The sequence below is a fragment of the Corvus moneduloides genome, chromosome 11 (genome assembly GCF_009650955.1).
Source record: "Corvus moneduloides isolate bCorMon1 chromosome 11, bCorMon1.pri, whole genome shotgun sequence".
Classification (NCBI taxonomy): domain Eukaryota; kingdom Metazoa; phylum Chordata; class Aves; order Passeriformes; family Corvidae; genus Corvus; species Corvus moneduloides.
The window spans coordinates 3,635,262-3,659,173 of NC_045486.1; the positions used below are offsets into that span (position 1 = coordinate 3,635,262).

At 41.8% G+C, this 23,912-nt stretch overlaps 1 long non-coding RNA gene across 1 annotated transcript; it reads right to left on the minus strand.

The window, feature by feature from the left end:
• Nucleotides 1-14,205: 14,205 nt before the first annotated feature.
• Nucleotides 14,206-21,033, minus strand: LOC116449162. Its single transcript, XR_004242259.1, has 3 exons — nt 20,610-21,033; nt 19,126-19,266; nt 14,206-14,866 (listed from the first exon to the last, which is right to left on the minus strand). It is a non-coding gene; the product is annotated as an uncharacterized LOC116449162 (long non-coding RNA).
• Nucleotides 21,034-23,912: the final 2,879 nt, after the last annotated feature.

A 23,912-nucleotide genomic window follows, 5' to 3' on the forward strand; every position in this document is an offset into this window, starting at 1 on the left:
CCAGGGGTGAAAAAAGAGAAAGGTACTGGAATTCTTGATTCTATTTCAACCCACTTTTTAGATCAATGGTAATTTCCCTGTTTTCCTGAAGCCACATAAACTTCAATACTGTAATAAAGGTGCAGGGAGAAAGGAAAAAAGGATTTTTCTCTCTCAAATTGAGATTCCGCTTCACTCACTGAAGTATCAAACTATTTGCTACCCCTGGGATTGGCAGGGCTTGCTTGGTATCCGATTCACCACAAAGCAAAGCAGGATAAAACTCTTCATTTCCAGTCCCAGGCAGCCTCTGCTTGCCTAGGACTGAGGAATATTCATTGCAAATATTCCCTCTCCCTAGAATGAGAGCAGATTTCCATCCCAAGAAACGCCTGTAGCAGCACTGCACTGCCTGAGTCAGCATAAAGTGACAAATCACCAGCAGGAACTGATGGCAGCTCTGAACCACCACTTTATTAGAGGAATTGCTTTTGTACATTTAAAGAGTTTGCTTTGCTTATGACAAGGAGATGCTTGAATGGCTAATTTTTAAAAAAATATTTATAAGCAGATATTTATAACCTCTGGCAGTTTGTCACTAACTTTTCCATGTAGGAAAGAGTTGTAATGAACTTCATTACAGTGAATATTTACTTTCCCTTTTTGCAGCTACACTAACAAAAAAAAAAAGGCTTTTAATAATAAATAGCATTTCCTAGAGTGAAAGGCATGGAAATTGTGTCAGTCTTTGAAGAGCCCTTCCTATCCCTGCTTAGCAAAAGCAGAATTTGGGTAGTAAATTGTGCAGTGAAGAGTAACTTACAGATTTTCCTCTCACTTTTATTTATTTGTTTTCCTTAAACTTTAGGAAGAGCTGTTAACAAGTCAAAAGAGTCTTGGTTATTACCCTGACTACCTGTTTAGGTTAATTTAGGTACTGATTATACCTGGTCTGTGCTACCATTAATTGCTGCTTAATTCAGTTTGGCCTTCACCCTTCAACCAAACACTCACTGTACCAAAAGGAAAAGCAAGAATGATCTAAAATATCTATTTTCTGGTTATCTGACAGCTTTGCCATCTCTGGTGCTGCCCAAAGTTTTGCTAAATACCAACAACAGAATTTTGACCACAATAAAGTGTTACACCATCAGGAATAAAGTAATGGAGAAGGAGGTGAGGGCAGAATTAGATGAGATATTTGAGGGAAATTGTTCCCTGGCAGGGTGGGCAGGCCCTGGCACAGGGTGCCCAGAGCAGCTGGGGCTGCCCCTGGATCCCTGGCAGTGCCCAAGGCCAGGCTGGACATTGGGGCTTGGAGCAGCCTGGGACAGTGGGAGGTGTCCCTGCCCATGGCAGGGGTGGAATGGGAAAGTCCCTTCCAATCCAAACCATTCTGGGGTTCTATAATTTCTAAACCAGGAATAGAAAAAACAAACAAACCCCAAACCCATCCAAAAAAAACAATCAAAGACTCCATGCTTCATATTCACACCAGGCAGAATTTAATCCTCTCACCCAAAGCTTAAAGAGCCACAGCTTTTTCTCCTTATCCAGTTGTATCTCTAGCCTGGATGCACCAAGATCCCCACAGAAATTTTACTGGAAATAAACATTTGCAATCCCTTAGTAAGAACTTAGTGTGAGGTTGTTTAGAGGGAAACTTAGCTCAAGAATTCCCATCATCTCTCAACTATAGCCAAACACGTACCAGAGCAACACAGAAATTATTAATAGGTATTTAAAAGCTCATTGTTTTCTGGTCTGGAAAGGAACAGCACATTACCACAAATGCTTTCAGGAACCATTTCTATATCCACAGTACAATGCTGTGTGTGTGAGAAGGAAACTTTTCACCCCTCCTGCATAACATATTCAGCAGCTGAGATAGATCTGAAGCACGTGATGGAGAAAAAAGTTAAAATTTAAGTAGTTTGGCAGTGCTGAAACAAATACAATTATTGAGCTGCCCAGTAGTGGCAGTAGAGAAAATAGAAAGTTGCATAAACAGCCTTGTTCTAGACAAAACGCACACTTAGCACCCAATTATGGAAAAGCTGCTGCTCTCAAAATCCTTAAAATAACTCCACAGGAAAGACTTCACATCCCAATAAAGACCCAGGCTCAGTTATAGATGTTCTCTCCCTGCCTTAGCAAAGATGCCAGTGTCCCTTTCCACCAGGGACTAAAACATCCAGGGAATGTCTTACAGCCCAATAAGGACTCGGTGCAATTCTGGAATCCAGTTTAATTTCCCCTAGTTTTAACTAGAGAATGAATAAAGAGGTTATGAAATGAGCATAAAGCAAAACTCAATCAAATTTCACTTTCAAACATTTTTCCATCTAAACTAAGCTGTTAAAATACAGTTCTAAATCAATTCTCTCAAGAAAAAAACTGAAACGAATTGAATTCTTTTACATCTCACAGTAAAGACAAGAAGAGCTGCATTGCTTGGCTCTAGTCTCAAACTTGTGGCAAGAGCTGGAGGAATTAAAGGAGCAAATCCTTGGTCCTGAGGAAAATCCATTTTCAGGTAACATCAGCCAATCACAGAAGAAGAAATCTGCTCTTACCTACTTTAGAAGCTGCAGATCAAAGGGCCAGGAGCTATTCTTCACACAGACACAGGAGCAGGGATCCATAGCTCCCAAATTCCAGCCCCAGGGGTGTTGAGGAGACAAAGCATTCTCTTCAGTTCATGGAAAAAAAAAAGAGAGACTCCTCCTCCGAGGGCAATTTAAAATGTAAATCTCAGACAGGTGCTCTGAGTTTCTCCTGAAACAAAATCCCTCCCATCCCACTCTTAGAAAGGATTATTTGTTTATTTGCTATCATGAGGCTTTGGGAGCTTCAGCTGGAGCAGGAGGTAACTCCCGTTGCCATTCCCATTCCTCTGGCATTCCCAGGTGGAGCAGATGAGCAGGGTCAGAGCTGTCACACCAGGGTATCAGCCAGATGACAACCGTGGGGAGTGAGGGGTTGGCATCCCATGGGATAGACCGAGGCAAGGAAAAGGGACTTTGCATGGATACCCCCAGCTCCAAAGGGGTTGGAATGAACCCCTTTCCAAACAGTAGAAATGAGGCTTTTCCCATTTTTTCACTGGGCACACATTCATTGCTAGGCTTCTGAAACCCCAAACAGGGTTCTGGTGAGGAGACACTGATCCCAGTTTGTCCCAGCAGGGAAAGGAGGTGCCAGTCCCAAGTCACAGCTGAGTCACAGCCCTTGCTGGGGTGGCTGCTCCAGGACTTTGCCCAACACTGGATTCTGCTCCTCTCCACAGCACTCATCCCAAAGGCTCATGATGTAATTCAGCAATTCCAGCTGAACCAGGAGCACAGGAATGCAGATATTAATGGGGATTTTAAAAATTGAATTGTGCCCCTTTTTTGAAAAAGAAAAATTCAATTCTCACAACAAAATTTTCCTAGAAGTACCATCAGTACTAAGTGAATATGTTTGTCTTATTTTCACATCTCTTGAGACCACAGCCAGTACTAACCAATCACTTCTGGGTCTAAATACTACAGGAAGTCAGATTTTTTTTTTTTCCAAGTTGCATAAATGTGAGTCATAAAAAATCCCACAAACCTTCGACAGATTTACTGCAAAGAAAAATTTACATCCCACAGTCACAGGTCCATGCATTGCCCAATGCCTATTAAGAGAACTCATCAAAAATACAGATATAAACCACACACACCTTACTTTTGTCTCAGAACATTGCATGGTTTTTATCTCCTCTCCATAAATAATGGAAGCATCAGCACATTTGTCGGGGCACAATAACAAATCCCATCCTCTTGGTAATTGTAAGCACACTGGAGCTTGTTATTGACCTTGTATAAAATACTGGCACAGGGAAATAGGGGGAAAAAGAAAAGCAAAGTTCCCCCCCCCCCCGTTAAGTCCAAAGCTAAAACACAGCTGAATTTATAATGTGACGGGGAAGGAATGAACTGTCATCAAAAATGAGCTGCAAAATAAAGTGTGGAGCAAATCTAAAATCCAATTTTAACAGAGTAAGGTGTATCCATCCACATAATGACAATTTACGTGCATATTTCACTTGATTTAATCAGTCTTCATTTGAAATCTTAAAATACCAGTCCCTGTAATGAAACAGAATTTATTACCAATCTGTACAAGCAGCACTGCTGATCTTCCTAAGTAATCCATTTAGATACTTGTGGACATGTGAATGGATAAATTCATTAGGCACTCAGCTCTCACTGCCTGATTTCCCACCTCCTTTATGCCCCTTTGAAATTCCCGATGTTAAGGCAGCACTGCCAGTACAAAATAAATTATTCATCTGATTGAGCATTTCCTGAAATGTTCCTCGACTTGAATGTTGGAAAATACATTTTCCTCTAACGATAATACAGCCATAACGTTTTGATCTGAAGCATCCTTTGCCCCGTTATCAGTGCTCAAAGCCCATAAAGGGTGGTGCTTATGTGCTCTATTCCGAGGAAACGACTCTTCCCCACACGACTCCGAGAGGGAGCAAAGTGCTTTATCAGATCCAGGGAAGGCTCGGTGTGAAAGGCCCACAAAACTTGGTGTGCAGCAATGTTTGATGGGCCATGGGGGATAAATGGAGGGGTCTGAAGCACCCTGGATCATAACAGGAGACAGAGACCCTTCACTGGTGGGAGAGGAAAAGTTTAGTGTTCATTACAACGTTTCTTCTTCACGCTCATAACTTTCCAGAGGAATTTTCCATGCCTGCTGTTCCTGCAAAGGCAAATCCATTTAGGAAAGGTCTGTATCAGATCTATTCATCCACTGAGGACATTGCTCTGTGGAGCTTGCTGTTATGAGATCAATAAATATGGAGTATCAGGAATAGCATGGCAGCAGGACCAGGCCTTTTCCAACCTTAATGATTCCATGAGTCCCTGTGTACATACACACACAGCTATTATTATATCCCCTTTTTCCAATGCAAAAGCAGACAGTTTTAGTAGAAACTAGATATTTGAACTTTTAAAAGGACAATTCTTCTCCAATCCGGAACATTTTTTTTTTTTAAATCAAGTTTTGTATGCAAAGCCTCATTACAGAATTGCCGTGAAGAAACTGGAACCTGGCAGTGCAAAACAAAACCAGAACATCCCCAAATAAGAACAAACGCTCTTGCAGGGATTACACTGCAGAAATGCTTGTGCCAATCTGCTTTTACAAAGGTTATAACTCATCTACCTGCATTTTATTTTTGTACAACTGCGTCTGCCAAGAAGAGCTCCTGGCAACACTCAAGTCTTGACATTGAATTGTGTGAGGCTGCAAAGAACTTAAAGGGAGAATTTTTAGTTGTACCAGATGACTTCTCTCCCTTTCTGTCCTGAAAATACCAGTGCTGCTGATCTCATTCCACGCCCCAGTACAGCCATATGTGAAATGTTCAAATATTTCTGTAAAAAGCTTGTTTTCCACCCAGGAAAAGATTAGTAGTGATCATATTATCTTTAATGCTGTTCTTTTTTTATAGACTGTTAGAAAGTGTACTTATGTGCTCAGCATCTTGTAAAATTGCTAATAAGTGGCAATTAGAGTTATTAATACTTCCCTCCTAAGTGAGAAAGCAGATCCTTTTCATCAGACACAGTAGTTTGTCAGAGAAAATTGGGGCAATAACAAACCAATTTCCTATTCTAATAGGGCAGTTTCAAAGGATTTGACTCCAGAGAATTCAGGGTTCTCTTTGACAAACAGCACCCACTACTCAGATGATCCCCAGCCTGCACAGCTCCAGGGATCAGGGAAGTTGGCTCCAAGTTTTGGGTCACCTCACTCCAGTGTCTCTGTGTCCTTTTGCACTCCTCTTCTAGAGCAACAAGAATATTTGGTTGGGATATTTTTTTTTTTTGCTATCACTGACTACTGTATTTTGTATTCCCCAGTATTTCACTGGGAAAGGGATAAATCCAAAATTCCCCAGCATCAAAGTGGGGTTAAATGAAAACATTCACATTCCTTCTTATCAGCGACTGTGACACTCTGGGCTGGTTTTGAGTGATCATTAATGAGCACTCTGAGCCAGAATGATGAACTTTTAATCTACAGGTAGACCCAGCTCTACAAATAAAAACCCTTCTGAGGCAGGGGAATAGCTCTGAGCACATCCCTGAGGCTGCAAACTCCCAAACTGGAGCTGAATCAGGGAACAGTAAACACAGACAACATATTTTGATCAACACAACCCCAGGGTCCTTACCCCAGATTTCTGTAACAGCCACTTCCCCCTGGGGATGGATATTCCTGATATTCCTGAATCTCAGCCCCCAGCAAAACCAAAATCCAAAGTCAGTGACTATCACTGAAAAACTAAACCCTATAAATTTACCTTCATACACGTCTTTGATCTGAAACAAAGGTGGCATTTTTAATACATATTTAAGGATCAACCAACAACTTTCATTTTAAAATAACAGCTTGGTTTTAACAAAATATAAAGTGAACTTTAAATTTATACCCAGGCTGGGCTGACTCATGAGACAGGGATGCAGAATTCCTCATAGGAAGCCAGGAAAAGTTTGGCAGCTCTGCCTTAAAATATTCTGGATCTTTAATATTTCTTTTTATGCTGAAACGTCTGAAGAACCAAGTTGGAAATGTGGAGTTCATCTTTCTTCAGAATGTCCTCACCTTAAAATGATTCCCCAGCTGGGATATCATCAAGGATCACAAATGGAGATGGGGCTTTCAGCTGGAAAACTGAATGACGTGATGGAACAAAAGGAAACTGCATTTCTCCACACATAACAAAACTCAGAGCACACAGGAAGAGAATAAATTTTACAAGGATTCTCACAGGTGTGTTTTTAAACATAAGCTTTTTAAATTTTCCAGGCGATACCAGCTCCTATTTAGATAACCAGTTCAAATGAAATAGTTCAGCTTTATTTTATGTATCCATAAAATTCCTTGCATGAGATGTTCAGTGAAGTCTCAGACAGTAAACTGGGGAAAACAGGATGATAAAGCTGAAAGGTAAACATGGGGAGAATAATCAAGCTTTTTAAAAACACACATTAAAATGAAATTCTCTCTCTATTTTTATCTGTCTAATAAGTGGATTTATTTTTTCTACAGAGCAAGATGTAAAAACCATCCAAGATGCTCAAAGGCTCTGGACACTAAAAGAAAATGCAGTGATTTGACTCTCCAGTCTTGCTTAGGGATTGCTGATAAGTAGCAAATTGAGCAGCCTATTAAATCAATTAAATTGATTAACAACTCAAAAATTCAAACCGACAGTTTTGGTAGGAAGGATTTGCTGTCTTTGTGAATGGCACTGCTCAAAACCCATGGCAGAAATTCATGGGCACCTCTAGAGCTCTGTTTAGTTTAATTTTGGGACTCCTTCCCACTAACTGCTCAGCAGGAGGAGCAGTAATTACATGAGCTGCAATATACAGGGTACCAAAAAAAAGCAATGCAAATTTGTCGCACCAATAAAAAGGCTGAGAAAGTAATATTTTGTACAAATTAATTAGAAAAAAGCATTAAACTCTATATTAATTTCTCTGTGGCATAACTTTACAACAACTACTGGAAATTAATTAAGGTTTCCAGTAACTACATATGAGAAACATATTTTTTTACATCTTTATTTTCATTAAAGTTTCTAGACAGCCACAAATCCAATGTAACTTTCCTTTATGTAAAACAAAGAGCAGAGAAAATTCCTAGACCTTTCCAATGAAAAGCTGCTTCCAAGTATAACACTCTTAGGTTATTTTCTTCTTTCCTTTTTCATGGCATTTCCACAGTAAATTGCTTAAACTCTCCTTAATATTTCCATACCTTATTAGCAGATATTCCTCATATACAAAACTGGTGGGACATAAACCCAAATACCTTTAGACCTTCTCACTATTGTGCACATATGAGGCAAGGATAAACTCGACTTATTTAATTGTAATTGACCCCAAAGTAGCATAAATATCAAATATTCCAGAAAAAAAGACAGCAAGTTCATGTTCTTTTAGTGTAAGAGTGATAAAACCCAGTGCTTGGAGAGAAAGCTGGATTTCATGGGTTGCCTGAAGTACAGGTGCTCATCAGAGCCTCTGAACTGTTTTCTGCCCCCTGAAGTTCCCATCCTGTGCACAGCTTAAGCAAATGAGATGCAGAACAGATGAGCAGCACCAATTTTTTTTTTTTTCCCAGGCAGCTTTTCACCCATTTTTCTTTTTGTGGGCCCAGGTCATCCTTCCTTGAAAATCAAGGCTGAAACAGCTGTGGCAGCTCTCAGTTTGAGGCACTCAGGCTGAGGCTGATGACTCTATAAAATTGGATTCAGGCTTTGGTAGTGAATCTAAATCATCCAAACAAGATGATATAAAGTGCTGATCTTTGTGTTCAGTCCTGCTCAAAAAGAAAATTAACTTTTTAAAGGTAGGCTTGTTTTTATGTAATCCTACAGGAGTAAGGCTGAGTTCTGACCCTGCAGGGAACAGTTGCACTTCGGTGCCTGACCCACATCAAACTCGTATTTCTTGGTCATGCAGAGGAGCACCCACCCAGAAATAAGCATGAAACAACAGCCCACAGGACTGTGGCTGATCCCTTAAGGACAGTGCCACAATGCCCAGACAGTTGCTGTGTTTGTGGACACAAAGCAAAACCCAGAGTTTTGGTGCCTGTTTGCAGAATAAAGCTGAATTTTTTCATGCTTTCATACCAAGTTGCACTATTTACAGTAGGACCATTTTTACCCAGTTTTGCCAAGCAGGTCCAAGGCCCTGTGGAAGTGCTGCTGACAGAGCACAACAGCCACACAGCACTGGGGTACCACAACCTCCTCAGTCTCACACATCCCACTCCTCACTCTAAACATTTCATGTTTGCTGTCCTCTCACGCTTCTCTACTTTTCTGCCTTCAGCTTAAAATTCATCCCTTTGTGTATTCAGTTTTCTAATCAGCATGGTGGAAATGGTTTACAATTACCCAGTTTATGGGCCTTTTTGTAATTTGAAAAGAAAATTACACAATTTAATTAAGTTTCAGTGCTGTCAAACCTGACCTACAGCACTGATTTATTTCTAGTACTCTGAGCCCAAGTCAAACCTCCAGCAGTAGAACTGTTTCCTTGTAAAACCTCATTGCAGCCTCCAGCTCTGCCCTAAAGTTCAAACTGAATAGTCCTGGTTTCATTTGTACTTAAAGAATTACCTGATCCAAGTGTGGAGCATCTTCACTTGTTGCTGTTTGGGAAAGTATTTTAATGATCTTATCAAACATTTATTTAAAATTAAACATCTTTTTCAGAAAAGACACACAAGTATCGAAGATCACAGAATCCCAGAAAGGTTTGGGTTGGAGGGACCTTAAAGCCCATCCAGTGCCACCCCTGCCATGGGCAGGGACGCCTCCCACTGTCCCAGGCTGCTCCAAGCCCCAATGTCCAGCCTGGCCTTGGGCACTGCCAGGGATCCAGGGGCAGCCCCAGCTGCTCTGGGCACCCTGTGCCAGGGCCTGCCCACCCTCCCAGGGAGCAATTCCTTCCCAATATCCCATCTAAACTTAGTCTCTATCAGTTTGAAGCCATTCCCTTGTCCTGTCACTCCATCCCTTGTCTCAAGTCTCTCTCCATCTTTCCTGCAGCTCCTTCAGGCCCTGGAAGGCCACAGTGAGGTCACCCCAGAGCTTCTCCTCTCCAGGCTGAACAATCCCAGCTCTCCCAGGCTTTCCTCCCAGCAGAGCTGCTCCATCCCTCTGCTCATCCTAGTGGATGTTCATGGAGTGTAAAATTCCGAGTGCTGAACACCTTTCTGACAGAGTCCAAGCAATCAACCTTTCACAAGTAAGAGATTTTAGTCTTTCATCTTACTAAGACCTAAATCCTACTTCTCTTGGTTTTTCTAACTGTTTCATAATTAAATGCTAATTCCACAGCTTTTGGAGTTGACTTTTTACTCCTTCATGAAATGTAAATTTAACAACCCCTACCGGCATGAGGCCAAATAGAAATGCATCAAAGACAGCTGAGAGGAGGAGGAGGTGTTGATAACAAGCCTGGCATTTTTAATGTTGCACAGCTCCTTTTTCAGCAGAATTTTTTATTTTCTAAAAATTTAGTGCTAAATCATAAAGCCTTTTCTTTCTTTCTTTCTTTCTTTCTTTTTTTTTAATAGCTGATACATAATGTATGACTCCACATAAATCTAGTCCAAGTCTAGCTTTGGACATTCACAGCCACCACAGCAGAACAAATTTATAACAGAGACTGACTTTAACAGCCTTCTTCTATGGGAGTTCAAAGCATTCTGTGTCAGTCTGCATTCTTCCTAAAGTTCACAAGATCTGGAAGATTTTAAACCTTTCTTTTCTTGAAAGCAAGTAACGAAAATGGGCAAAGCTGTTGGCTGTTGTGCCAGCTCCTTGCAGCTCTACCCAGTCATGCCCTGCATTCATGGCACTGATGCAGCATTATTTAAGGGTATGTTCCATGACTTCCAAAATAACCATGAGCAGCAATCACAGAATCATCGAGATTGGAAGAGACCTTCAAGATCGTCAAATCCAACCAGCACCACCATAATCACCCCTAAATCCTGTCCCCAAGTGCCACATTCAGAAGCCTCTTGAACACTTCCAGAGATGGTGGCTCCACCACCTCCCTGGGCAACTTATTCCAATATCTGACCAACCTTTCAGTGAAAAATCTTTTTCTAAAACTCAGTCTGAACCTCCCCTGGCACACCTTGAGGCCATTTCCTCTTCTCTTTTCCTTTGAGACATGGCAGAAGAGACTGAGCCCCACCTCGACCATTTGCTTTGGAGGAAAAAAAGGTGTGAGAGCAACTTTTTTAGTCCTTTTTGCAGATCTTAGGGTGGAAAAAGCCTTCATGGCAGCTTGACGGTCAACTCAACCTCATGCCAGCATGAGCATTTCCAAGGTGGCCAAGCTCTTCCTTCCTATCCTCTGCCAATCAGCCTTGGGAGATCGTTTCCATGTTATTTTCTCATTCCTTACTGGATTAAGACATTGCATGAGAGCTCCAAGAGCACAAGAATCTGGAATGATTCCCACATGTCCCTGTAGGAAAAGCAGTGGCCCCACAAAAGCAGTAACAGGCCGATTTTGGCAGGTGGAACCTGCATCATTTATAAAGAATGACTCAATCTGCCGCCCACACTGCTGAGCTGACTTGACATTTGTTCTGCCAGGGTCTCTTTTTGCTGCTCATGACAAGGCCACAGGTCCCATCAAGTGGCAGCAGTAGTTATTTAACAGAGGGCAGGACCTCTCCAGAGTGCATCTATTAATAGACTACACTGTCAGCTCTACAGCCACTCAAAGTCAATCAATTCCTTTAATGAATGAGGACCTGGAAAGGCAGAAGGCAATTATTTTTACTTTTAGATAATTTTAGAGAATTTTTTTGGACACAAGAGATGAATCAGCATCAGTTTTTCAAGTTAACTTTTCACACTAAATCACTTAAATACACCAAAATTAAAAACTCTCCCTATAGGACCCAGATCAGGGCTAGAAAAAGGAGGAAACATCCTCCTGAGAAAATGGGGGGAAGATCAGTGCTCAGGAAAATTTGTGTGAGGATTTGTGAATGTGTGTCAGAAATACAGGGAGTTTTAAAACCAGAGGGAAGAGCATGGTTGTCCACTCCAGAGCCAGGAGGGACACAAGCCACCGAGTTCCTGAATTCAAACACAGCCTCAGGCTGAGCCTGCCTGCAGGACACTGAACCTTGCTCTGCATTTCACCCACAGTCCTATGGACTACTCTGAATTTTGCTTCTCACCCTTTTTGTCTGATGTCTGGGATGCCTGGAAAACAAATATATAAAATATCAATGTGATCCAAACCCAGTTAATTTCGATATTACAGGAAACCCTCAGTTTTTGTGTGCTCTGGTTCCCAGCAGGATGAATGACAAAACCAGGAGAGTTCAATCCCTCTCTGAGAAGTTTCCCTTAACACACACCCTACACGTGTAAATGCATCTACGGGAAGATGTATCTTATATAAATCTCCTCATCCACCACAGCTCAGAAGCTTAAGGAGATCTTTCCACAAAACTCTGGGGTGGAGATGGTTTACCCAGATTGAAGATGATGATGAATTGCTAAGGGTGCCATTCCGGGCTGTGCTGTTCTACAGGGAAAATATCCAGGTATTCCACCTTCCTGGATGGGCAGGATGAACCCCACAGCATCCTCCAGACTGCAGCTGGCACAGGGCCAGGGTCTGGAGGCACATTTATCTCGGCCCCACGGTTTAATTTCCAAGCTTGTCTCACCCTTTTCACATCAGTATTACGCTATTGATTGCAGCAGGTTCACAGCTGATTTATGGCAGCAGAGAAGAGACTTGGGGGCATTTTTTTCTCCAGCTGGGCCTCATTCCATTGGATAAACTCCATGGGGAGCCCCTGCCCACTGCACCCCTGTGGTGGGAGCACATTCCTGGCCCCAGGGAGAGGTCCTGGGACACTTGCAAGAGCAGCAACAGCTTCGGTGATTTCAGCAGCGGGAGGACAGGTCCAGACTGTGCCTGGTAAACAGCCAGAGAAGCAGATATTCCACAGCAATGGTACATTTTATTTCTAAATCAAGTACATTTTATTTCTAAAAATAAAATTTATGAAGCCTCTGTATTGTGGGCAACTCACTCTTTTTTCAGATGTGCAGCTATGACAAAGTGTTTTATTTCATACAGCTGGGGCTTCACAGCAATACCTGCTGTCTGAAATATTCTGAGATGGATATCTGGGTATTTCCTGCTAAATTTAAACACCACCAGGACTTTCTTTTGGGCATATTCATTTCTCTGTTTCTTAATTTAGATAATGTGCCTGGCCTCCTCTTTGTCAAATTTGTTTCCAATTAAAGCAGCACTTCAGACTTCCCAAATGCAATCATATGCTAATAAACCTGGGCCCTTGTGCAGTACCAATTAGAGAAAGTGTTTCTCATCCAAAAATAATTCTGTGCATTCCTCAGCTCTTTCTGCAAAGCAATCTGATGAGAGTCGCTGGGAGTTTGAAGAGAAGAGTACATTGAACATTTGAGAACAAAGCAAACCAGATAACTGCATGGAAATTGTAGGGAAATATTGTAAATAGGTTTGTTGTGAAGTTGGACTCTGATAAAACTCTGAAGTCCACTTGCCTTAAAGACAGTTTTTGAGGTCTTTCTCTAAAACTTCACAGTGTGTCACTTCAGCAGGAGAACAGAAGTCATCAGTCTGGAAACCAGTTTAAAAAAATGCCTTTTTTATGAAAAATTATTAATCCTCAAAATGCAAGCTCCTTCAGAGAAAAAGAAAACCAAACATTTTCAGCAAGTTCTACAACTCTGAATTTTTCCTAAGTTGGTAAAATCATCAGAATATCTTCTTGTAGCATTTTCAAAATTAAAACAAGACTTCCCATTTCAAAACAACCTTTCCCTTCAAAATTTGAGCTAATCAAGCAAATGACAGATCAAAGATAGCAGCAAAATAATTAAATGCTTCAAAACTATCAAACCTATTTTTTTCAATTAAAGCAAGAAAATATCTCATCAGGTTGCAAAAGAAAAAAAAAACATAATAATGGGCTTTTTTCTGGTGTGGGCTTTAAATTAGGGAGAATTATCAGAAAGATAATTTTACAATTTGCATGTGTTTAGCACAATTTGATGATGCAGTGCTGCTTGAAGGCTGCTCTAAGTTGCACCTCAGAGTGCATGGAATGAACCAACACAACTCTCAGGAATCATGGATTTTAAAATTTCCCTCCTGTGGCTCCTTTTCCAACACTCCAACATTCATTTTGGCATCACTGGCAGCAAAGAGGAGGAGGAGAACCTTGATCACAGCAGCTGGAATCCAGAGAAATGGAGAAACTGCCTTTCCTTGCCATGAGGATGCTGCTGATCCAGCCTCTGCCAGCAGCTTGTGACAGCCTTGGGGGAAAGGAAACACAGAAAACCAGGAGATAGTTTAAAATGCTTTTAAACTGAGAGAAGACAGGGTTAGTGGGAAATTGGGAAGAAATTCCTGGCTGTGAGGGTGGGCAGGCCCTGGCACAGGGTGCCCAGAGCAGCTGGGGCTGCCCCTGGATCTCTGGCAGTGCCCAAGGCCAGGCTGGACATTGGGGCTTGGAGCAGCCTGGGACAGTGGGAGGTGTCCCTGCCCATGGCAAGGGTGGCACTGGATGGGCTTTAAGGTCCCTTCCAACCCAAACCATTCCATGATTTTATGAAGATCGGTGACTGGGAAAATGCACATTTGTGTTCCACCTGCAAAGCAGCGCAAGCTCCTCAAGCTGCAGTGGTGATTGATCAGGAAAAGCTCCTCCTCCAGTCCTCTGCCAAACCAGGCAAGCTCAGCCCTGAATTCCTGATGGAGCCCAGGAATGGTGGAGAGTCATTAATTATCCACCCCTCAACATCCAAGAGTAAGAATAACCTCACACGTGCTGACTACACCACGCTTATCAAATCTCTCTTTATTTCAGCAGGGCAAGTCTTTCCTGAGAAATGTAATTAATAAAAACTTGATGAACTGGCTGGTTTTTAACTACCCCTCTTTGCCCTTCTGTGACTTTCACTGCTGTGTTCTCCCATCATTGCAGCACAATTTACTACGGACGAGGTTTCCAAACTGTTTCAGGAGGGCAGGAATGCAGATAAGCACCAGCTGGGACTCCTCACAGCTGCCTGCAAGTTCACCTCTGCATCTTAACACCCAATTATCTTGTGAAAATACAGCTGCCTTAGGTACCTGCAGCATCAAATACAGCACGGAGAGCTACAAGGCTGCAGATGTGAGAGCAAGAACATCCCTGCAGGAAAAGCTGTCCAACGTGTGGAGCACAGGGTAAAAGCAGCTGTCACTCCTGGTGGGGTTAGCACTACCTGAAAAAACAGAAATGGTGTTCCAAGGCCTGTAAAAGCAATGCACACATGACTGGATCTGCAGAAAATCCTGTCCTACCACGAGGAAAGAGCACAGGGCAACCAGCTGAGATCCCGAACGACCCCAAAGCGTTTCACAGGCTGGAGTGGGTGAACTGTTGGTAGAACAAGGCACTGGTTTGGGCTGAACTTCATTTTAATACAGTGAACTACACCCTTTTCAATATTTACAGATAAATCTTTATGGTCATATCTGGTTTTTCCCTCTGGTTTTACCTTTTTTCTTTTATTATTGTCGCTGCCATGTTCCCTGTCCTGTTATAAGAAAACTGGAAATGTTTCTGTCTCCAGTTCTTTGCACCCCTTCCCTATTCCATACCACCCACAATGCTGCATGGAAAAGATGATCCTAAAGTTCTCCCACTTCCTTCAAGAGTCCTTGCTCAGAACAGGGGGTCTTTTTAATCCAGCTTCTTGCTACATACAATTTACGTGTTCACACCACTCAGCTAAAAAGCTTTTGAAAGGATGCCTTTTATAATTTTAGTTTGGAGTCTGAATATGTGAGAGTGGCAAAGGGAGGACAGAAATGTGGGCAATTCAGGCTTTTTCAATGTGAACTAGTCAGAATCTTGATGGCAAAATTTATTCTGGGCAGGAGAAACAAAATATAGATATATGAGGATGCAGCATCATCAGCATCCTGTAATCCCTCTCTGCTGTCAGAGACATTTTCCTCGTGGCTTATGAAAGTCAACATCATCTTTACAGTACAAAGCCTTGAGGAATCAGGGATTCAGGAGCAGGAACAGAGATGTTTAATGTTATTTGAGACATTTTAGTACCAGTTTCAGTTATCTCAGCACCACTTGCTGGAGAAAGGGCTGTAAGAGCACATGGCAATACCTCTATTCATCAGGGACTATTCATCCAATATTAGTTCTGAAAAGAATTGTCACATTTTAACCATAAGCTGGAGCTCAAGCTTCAGCATAATATTTAATATATCTGCAATAGCTAGGACTTTAAACCAAAAAAAGTGAAATAAGTATGAAAAAATATTAGCAACTAATGCAATGTAAGCCCTTGAAATCTGCAATTTACTTCTATATTTGCCTCCTATGGTACCTGAAAGAGAATCCTACTGATTCCCCGTGGGTTTATAGCCAAAGTACAAGCCATAAAATTATCAAAAGGCATTTAAAGATCACAGGCTGGAGCCTTAAAATTTTAAACCCCATTTCAGAAGTAGAGCTGGTATTTTTTTACAGTGGCAGATGATCTCCAGAAGAAGGAGAAGTAAACTGGGAGCCCCCAGCACTGCATGAACATGGGTGGAAAATGCAGGGAGATTTCATGCCATGGGTACCAGGGGTATTTTGGGGAGGTGATGCTGGTTTTTCTACCACAAATGTCCCTGAGGACTGAGCACAGCTGCTGTACCTGAGGCACACACGGTGAACCTCACTGCACTCCCCCAAAAATGGGAAATCAGTGGGTTCAGCTCAGTGGGTCGGCTCACATGAGATCTGCATGTTCAATATTTGGGGGTTTTTGGTGGTTTTTGCTGGTTCTGTGCAGCAACAAAACCACAGCTGGGGTGAAGAGAAGCTGCAGCACCAATAATGGCATTCCCCACACCGCCACTGCTCCAAGGCAAAGGGGAATTTCCTGGGAACTTTTTGGGTGCCTTCCTTCTTCTTCTGAATTTTAAACTGTCATTCACCCCTTCAGCAACCACCACCTCCACCATTAATATCTGTGTCATTTAGCAGTGGGAAAAACACCTCTCAGGGAAATGCTGAGGATGTTCAGTCTCATTCATTTATCAGAAAAGGAACTCGGGGATTTGGCCACAGCACCCAAATTCCTCTGTGAGGTGGAAAAGGCAGGAGCTGTGAGGCTTCGATTGCCCCAGAACATAAATTAGGGCTGGAAGTTAAAAGTTAGAGAAAAACAAGGCAGGAATAAGAGAAACAAATTTAAAAGTGTGGAACAAACCACTGGGGGAGTTGGGAGTTCCTCCATCTCCTGAAGCTGTTCCTGCCACACTCTGTCTGTCCAAAATATTCCACGACCTTGGACAGACCGGAGAAATTGACATCTCCGCAGCCCAACAACCACCACAGGTCCATCCTCGCATGTAAAGAGACGAATACTAATTGAGAAATGACTCCATTTTTATCCCCAGATTCTACCTGAAGTTCTGTGGGAAAATAACCACCTTTTATTGCAATCCCTTTCCTACTCCCCCTCAGGCTGGGGGATGGATCCTGCAGCACATCCCTCAAAATTGTAACTTCTGAGGCTCTGGCAAGCAGAGAATGAGGAAAAATTGCTAAAATGAACCTGCTTTATCTCCAAACATTCTCATTCCAGACACAAATTGAGCAATTACTGCCATATTAATTATTCTCCAAAGGTGACCTTCATAATTCCTGATGACTCTCTCCCTTAATGGCACTGTAGTCTAATAAATATACCAGAAATGAGTGAAAGGATGGGGAAAAAGGAAAGAAGAAACACCCCAACGTGATCCCCCAAGGATGAACATGAAAATTGGGGATTTTAGAAACCTCTTTTCACAGAAAACTTTGAAAGGTATTTTTTTCTGAAACCAGGATTTAGTCTTATCTGCTAACACCAGTTTCCAGATGAGAAATTCTCCTGAAATCCTGCCCAAATTCATGTTTTGGTGATAAAATATGAACCTGAATGCATCCTATCAGTTCCTTCTGTGAGCAATAAAAGGACAGCTGGGGAGCAGCACCAGAGCTCTGAAAGCCACGGTTTTGTTGCACAAATCATGAAAAAGATTTATAACCTGTGTTTGATCTGGTTTTTTTGGGGGGAGGCTTTATGTGTTAACCTATAAACCTCTTTTTCATACCTCTTTTTCCCATAAAATGTCCTTTGCCTGAGCGACACCATTAACATGGATAATGAGAATAAATACCCAGGTTTATCAGCCAGAGAAAACACTGGAAGCAAAGAATTGCAAACTTAAAAATAAAGCAAATTAAACCCCAGTTAGAATTCATCGTTACAAACCGAGCAGTCTGGAATGAGCAGCCCCACCCAAGAATTATTGGGAATTATTCAATGTTTTATAGCCCTGATCCAAGGCACCAAACTGTAGCCTTTTTGTGATGCCTCAGCACAACAGAGACTCCTCCTTGCCGTGCCCTGTGGTTTATGCTTCTCATCCAAGCAGATGTTTTGTAAATCATAAATTAAGGCCCAGCTTTATTGCTTCTCATTTCAGTGGCATTATTGGCCTTGTCGTGGCTCCCAGATATGGGATTTTATGATGTGTCCTAAATCCCCGTTGGTCGTTTGTTAACTTCAGTTTAACAGCTCTGCCACCACCACCTTTTTTTTTAATTTAAACAAATAACAAAATTTGCCAGGATTTTCACCTGGAAAGTGAATTTACTCACTCTTATGGATAATGGTAAAATTCTCATTCGAAAGCTTCTTACTCATGCCTGTATTATCTTCAAAATTTCACTGGATCCAACCACAATTAATGCAGAAAAGAATTTGACTCTGTTTTGTTCACTTCATCTATTGGATTTTTCATATTTTTTAAAATTTTCCGATTTACCTTCTCCTCTTAGGAATATAAAATAAATTAGGTGGACACAAATTCTCTTTAGAAAATATTCTAGACATTAAAAATACCTCCTTTCATTTCCTTTCCATGTTTTGATTAGGCTGCGTTTCCATAATTATTCAGGACAGTGCCAGATTTTGCAAAAGAAAAAATCATGAGGGTAAAGTGATACTCTCAGAGGTCCCAAATGTTTCATGAAAACTTGAAATAACTTGGAATAATGCAGATAATTCTATATGGGAGAATTCCATTTATCCCTAGTGCTGGACATCCAACACATTGTTCAGTGGAGCACCCATTTACTGTGTAAATTCTCACTTCCATAAACCATTAGTGGTGCGGGAACAAAGTGAAAAACACAAGGATGGACAGAAAGTTTTTATGAGAACAGATTCTTAACATGAGAGAAACTTCCCCTTTCTTCTCTCCATTCTTTTCCTTCAGCAGAGAAATTGAAATCTCCTGCAAGTTTTCTACATCCAGTTTTGGAAACTAAGTAACTCACCAAGAATTCGACTGGATTTTTCTCACCCATGGCAAGAAGGATTTTGAAGCTAATTAGAGTGGGAATAGCTTCAAAAATGAACTTTCCTGGCTCGGAGTGGAATAAGGGTTGGGAATGAACACAAGAAGGAGAACAAACCCCACATTTGCAGCAGCACGTCTCTGTAGCAGGTTGATGTAACCCAGGAAGCCCAAAATAAAGAACAGGGTTCAGATGGTTAAAGATGCTCAGAGCCAAGCAGAGGGACCTCAGTTCTTTGCCTCTTCTTCCCCAGTGATCCTGAAAATAAGAGGGACAGATCCTTATCCTTCCCTCACATAAACCTCAGCCAACTAAAACAGGGAGAAGGAATTGTGGTGTCTGGAATCCCAACATCCATTATTATCTTATAAAACACATCAGTTGGAATAAGCCAGCTATAAATGTGTTGATCTCAAAGGTCAGGAGGGTTGAGTTGATATAAATGAAATTTCAACCCCTCGTGTAACCTTTAACTCCCCGACCTTCAACCTTGTTGTGATCTTTCACCTTATTTTAGGTAGATCCCCTCTGCATTTGTAAGAAAAAAATAATTATGAAAAGAACTCAGTAAGTGAAGCCTTCAATATTTTAGGTACCTGCAACTGAAACAAGGGGTGGAAAAAATAAAAAAGCCTAATTTGACAATGGCAAAATGTGTGACATTATTTAAGCAGCTCATTATGTGAAGTTTTCGAGTTGTTCTCTGAGCTCAGCTGAAGTTTTTGCTGCCTTCCTGCCCTTGTTAAGTCTTTCTGGTAAAAACTAAAGAGCTGGCTGTCTAATCAGAGATTAATAAGACAGCTTATTTGGGAACTCTACACAGAAGCAGCAGCAAGACAAAAAGGACTTAAGTTAAAAAACTACTTTGCACTTAAAAAAAAGAAAATATACACAAAGTTTGCCGGCTTCCTTTGAGAAGTGATGACTTGCTCCTTCAATTTGAGCTTTTACACATTCAATTCCACGGTAAAAATATTTCCAAGTTGCAAACTTTGAAGCAAAGCATCACTGAGCAAGGTTCAGAGCATGCTAGGGCTTATTATACTTTTATTATACTTCCCTTAACGTCCTTAGATTTTGAATTAACTCCTGTGTTTATCTGGGAGTCATTAAGGGAAGGAACTGTGGCTGCACAAATGAGTGACAGCCAAAGCTTCACTCCTTGTTACCTAATTCATGTTTGAATATAGATGGGAGCTACTCACAGAGCCCAGCCTCAAAGCTGCCTTTGATGAATTCCAGCTCCTTTGGGCTCTTAGGGGAAAAACTTCAAAACCACAGCCCTGCTCTGTGACTTCTGCTGAAGTCAGGGCTATTTTGCCACTAATTTCCCAAAAGGAAAGGAAAAAAGGACTGAAAAAGTATTAAAAAATAAATTTTTAGTGTTTTCTACAACCCACCTGCATCGCCTTAGAGCTGTTGTAAGAGTTTGGGAACAAGGCACTATGTGGAGAAAAATCTCCCCAGGATCTTTCATGTTTGGTTTCCTTCCATTTGTAGAATTTCCCTTTATTCTCAGCTCCCCTGCCAGGCTCTGTGGGACTCTGTGCCTCCCTCCAGATCCCAGATTCACCATTCCCTGATGTCAAGAGCGGAGTTACCTTCCCCAAAATCCAGATCTCAGCGCTCTCAGCTGAAAGTGCCATCAAGGGTGTCCTCTCCTGGACAAAAGCAGCTTCTCAGGATGCTGTAGCCACTGGATCCCTCTGCCACCACAGCAAGGATCACTCCTCGATACTGAATCCTCTTCAAATGATTTTTTTTTCCAGATTTTTACTCCCTGGGGACAAAAAAAAAGTAAAGTAACTGTTATTCAAATACCACCCAGTGAGCCAGGACAGCCACACCATATGAATGCATCTTAAATTTCAGCACTGCTGTCTCAGCTGCCATTTCCAAAATCCTAAATCTGTCACTGGGATCTCCCCCAAACAGATGCAACTCCAGAAATATCCCCATTCCTCCCTGCTCTTTGGGACGAGAGGCTTCCTGGAATGCTCACAACAAAAACTGACAGAGGAAAGATTTTACAGTGCCATTCAGGAAATGAGCATTGGCCAGGAAGCCTGGCAAGCTAGAGAAGAAAATGAAAAAAACCAACCCACAATGACATATTTTTATCTAAATAGCCCAAAAACCAGCTCAGAAATATCCTGACAAGTGCAGGGAGAGCAGGGAGTCAGGGTTGAAATGCTATTTTGGAAGGCCTTTTAATGTCAGGACACTCTAAAAATGCATTAAAGCCACTTAAAGGAAAAGGGAAAAAAAGAAAAGTGAGAGGCTTCATCTCAACTGTTCTGCAGCTGCTGCTTGTAAAAAAACTCTGAATTACTTTATGCCTCCTGTGGCTCTGGATCACCAAGGGCACCCTGAAGGTAAAGCTCCCGTTGCTCCCCCTGAATCTGTGCCACTCCCAACCCAATTTCCAACTCTGACTCAACTCCCTGAACTCCTGAGCAGAGCCAGAGCTGCTCAAGTTCCTGCAAGTTCACGGCCTGAGCAGACTGAATTTGGGGAAAACAGAGACCACAAGAGAAATGCCACGGAACAACCCTCACTTTAAAAGGTTCCTGAGCCTCACTTCACAGGAACTGATGCTCATGACCCTTGGAATTCCTCTTGCTGAAATAAATGTGGTATTTTGGACACCAGTTCTGAAAATTACTTAATATCAGTTGTTTTTTGTTAACCCTTACTTATGGGCTGGGGTTTTTTTTAAATAAAACTAGAAGTTTCTGAATTGAAATATTAACATTTATTAGATATTTTGAAAAGGCTCAGTGCAGTAGCAGAGGTCAAGCTTCACTTGTCTTCTGACTGAAATCCTTGAAAAAAAGGGAGAGCACCTTCTTTTTTTATGAATAAATTAGGGGATTTCAATATAGATATAACAACATTAAATGGATTTGGCCCGAGCACATTACAGCCATTGAATAAATCACTGTTCAACAGAGAAAAAGAGGAAACTTTGAAAAGAAATGTAATTTCATTCAACTTCATGACAGAATCAATTAATCAATTCAGTATAATTTCAGACACTTGTTAGAGAGCCCATATTGGGGTAAGATACAGGTCCATGAAATATTCCATCATTTCAGGAGAGGATGGAAAATAAATTCCTGCAAGAAAGATCATTAGCTTGGGAATTGTCTACATCAGGTGTCTGATCAGAGCTGGCAGAAGTGAGGCAGAGGAGAGGGAGCTCTCTGCAATCCCACTGACCCCTGTCAGGCACAATCCCCTTGGATTCAGTGAAAAGGGGAATGAGGAGAACCACACAGAAATCTGATTCCTGCTGGGAAATTAGGAGTGGTTGCTGTGGCCAGTGGAAAGAGCCAATCTCATCCCAATCCCACCACTCCTCAAGGGAGCTCATACTGTGCTTGTTTCCCTGCTGAGAATATCCATGGGAGGAGAAGAAACTTAATAGACCTAAAAGAAAATTTGCTTTTTAGCATTGCCCAAGTCAGGACTGGACAAATATTGTGTCTTTCTTTTTTCCTGCCAAGAATCAAATTCATATTTAATCACAACCATGGTTTTTGACAAGTCACATCTCTACAATTTTGCTTCCCCTGCAATCCTTACTCTTGTCTAGTTTATTTATACTTTTCCTTCTTATTCAATAACATCTTTTAAAAAGGGAGGAAGATAAAAAAGAGCATTGCAATTTAAAAAAAAAAAAAAATAATCACTGTCTTTCCCCAGAAGCTGAGGGGGTGAGAAGGTTTTTATTTTTGATACCTACTTAGCCTCTGCAATTCCTCTCCAACATGATCCAGCTGAGAAAATTCCTTGTCCAATTCCTTAATATTCCAATACCTACCTGACAAAATGGCAAATGACATTAAGTTCCTAAACAAGACAAATTATTAAAAAACAAAACCAGATGAGTTTACTCCTCACCACATTCATCTTTTGTGTTCTATGAATATTTTCTCTGACCTTCTTTGAGTCCTAAAAATATTGGTCTTGTACAGGACAATTTCATGACATGAAAAAAAAAAAAAAGTTGAAAGTTAAGGCAATTTGAAAAGTTTTTTCGTAAGATGAAGTCCAATGTTAGCATGGAAGGGGAAGTTTCTCCACTTGGCTGGGAAATCAGCTCCTATTTTGGCTCTCTGCCCTGTGCTGCTTTCTAAACACTGGCAGCTGGAGCATGAAGAAGAAAGACAGGGAAGATGAATAGGGTAGAGACTGCTTAAGGTCTCTGTAAAGTTTAATGAAAGATTTATCTCTTGAGGGTAATGTTCCTCTTTCTTCTACCGAAACAAGACTTTGATAAGCTCTCATCGTGCGCTTGATAAATTGCAGCTCCCAGTCATAACTGAGGGAGTGGAAAATGTAAAAGGCCAAAGAAAGGTCTCGTTATCCAGGGCTTTTAGTGGGAAATATCCAAAAGAAGCTGGGTGGCACCTGGAGTGATTGTAATTGCAGGAATAAGGATGAAGTGTTGCACAACGATGGGAAGGGAAGGGAAGGGAAGGGAAGGGAAGGGAAGGGAAGGGAAGGGAAGGGAAGGGAAGGGAAGGGAAGAGGGAAGGGAAGAGGGAAGGGAAGGGAAGGGAAGGGAAGGGAAGGGAAGGGAAGGGAAGGGAAGGGAAGGGAAGGGAAGGGAAGGGAAGGGAAGGGAAGGGAGAAGGGAAGGGAAGGGAAGGGAAGGGAAGGGAAGGGAAGGGAAGGGAAGGGAAGGGAAGGGAAGGGAAGGGAAGGGAAGGGAAGGGAAGGGAAGGGAAGGGAAGGGAAGGGAAGGGAAGGGAAGGGAAGGGAAGGGAAGGGAAGGGAAGGGAAGGGAGAAGGGAAGGGAAGAGGGAAGGGAAGGGAAGGGGGAAGGGAAGGGGGAAGGGAAGGGAAGGGAAGGGAAGGGAAGGGAAGGGAAGGGAAGGGAAGGGAAGGGAAGGGAA